Source organism: Thermobia domestica, chromosome 6 (assembly GCF_964235325.1).
Source record: "Thermobia domestica chromosome 6, izTheDome1.hap1.1, whole genome shotgun sequence".
Lineage (NCBI taxonomy): Eukaryota > Metazoa > Arthropoda > Insecta > Zygentoma > Lepismatidae > Thermobia > Thermobia domestica.
This window is the reverse complement of record NC_137459.1, coordinates 196,489,685-196,491,707: the sequence shown is the minus strand read 5'-3', so window position 1 is coordinate 196,491,707 and position 2,023 is coordinate 196,489,685.

Sequence of the window (2,023 nt, the reverse complement as noted above, 5' to 3'; positions counted from 1 at the left end):
ATTCAAAAGTTTTGATCCAAGATCCAATACTTATATTTCAATTAATAGTTTTCGGGGGCTCTGTGTTAAGTGATAAATACGAAAGCTCGATTTAGGGGCCGTGCAAAACATTTTTGTGACCCCTGATCCAAGATCCAATAATTATATTTCACTCAAAAATTTTCTTGTAGGCCTTATATCGGGAGAACTAGATATAGTGTAGCCAGATCCAAACTATCATTTAGCTCAGAGTAGGAATGTCGAAAGAAGTATTTAAAACAAGGAATGTCTTATTTAGTGGGTCTTTCCGAAGACTATGAATTTGACACTAATACCGATTATTTTCAATTATTTTTACATGCCTTGATACTTCACAAACCCCATAGGACCCACCACTGAAACCTCCATACATGAAGAGCTAATAGTTCGGAGTTTCATCATTGATCACAGCGACCCGAAAACTATAAATTCGTCACTAATATCGAGCATTTTGAATTATTTTTCACGTGTCATGATATCATCCCTGGGGAGCCCAACTCCAACTCCCCTTAGATAATGTGTTAATGAGTTCGAAGTTTCATCATTGAACACAGGGCCACAGAAAACTCTGGATTTGATAACAATATCGAGCATTTGAGTTATTTTTTCATGTCTCGATATCACCCCTCTGGATCCCACTCCAACCACCCTTAGATGATGCGTTAATGAGTTCAAAGCTTCATCACTAAACACAGCTCCCAGAAAACTATGGATTTGACAGTATTGTTGAGCATTTTGAATTATTTTCCATGTCTCCATGCCACCCCTGGGGAATCCCACTTCAACCAATTTGATTCTGTCTTAATGATTTCGTAGTTTCATCACTTAACACAGCGGCCCCGAAAACTTTGGGTTTGACACTAATATCGAGCATTTTGAATTATTTTTCATGTCTCGATATCACTCCTGGTGACCCCCACTCTAACCTCCTTAGATGATGTATTAATGAGTTTGAAGTTTCATAACTGAACACAGTGTCCCCGAAAACTATGCGTTTGAAACTAATATAGAGCATATTGAATATTTTTGTATGTCTTGAAATCACCCCTCGGGATCCTCACTCCAACCGCATTATATGATGTGTTAATGAGTTCGAAGTTTCATCACTAAACACAACGCCTCTCAAACCTATGGATTTGTCACTAATATCGAGCATTTTCAATTATTTTTATATGTCTCGATATCACCCCTAGGGACCGACACTTCAACGTCCTTTCGTTGATGTGTTAATGAGTTCGAAATTACATCTGTGTACACAGCTGCCGCGAAAACTATGTATTTGACACTAATATCGAGCATTTTAAATTATTTTTGCATGTCTCGATATCACCCCTGGGATTCTCACTCCAACTCCCCTTTGATGATGTGTTAATGAGTTCGAAGTTTCATCACTGAACACTGCGCCCCCAAAAAATTATGGATTTGACACTAATATCCAGCATTTTCAACTATTTTTACATGTGTCGATATCACCCCTTGAGACAGACACTTCAAACCACCTACATGATGTGTTAATAAGTTCGAAGTTTCATCTGTGTACACAGCGGCCCCAAAAACTATGCATTTGACACTATATCGAGCATTTTTACTATTTTTACATGTCTCGATATCACCCCTGGGACCCACACTCCAACCCCCTTTAGATGAATTGTTAATGATTTCGAAGTTTCATAACTGAACACCGCGTCCCCGAAAACTGTAGATTTGGCACTAACATCGAGCATTTTGAATTATTTTGGATTTCTCGATATCGATGAATTAGTGCCCCCGAAAACTATGGATTTGACACTAATATCTATCATTTTGAATATTTTTGCATGTTTCGATATGACCCCTGGGGACCCCGACTCCATCCACCCTTAGATGATGAGTTAATGAGTTTGAAGTTTCATCACTGAACACAGTGCACAGAAAACTATGGATTTTACACTAATATCGATCATTTTGAATATTTTTTACATGTGTGGATATCACCTCTGAGGACCCCCACTCCAATCCCCTTAGA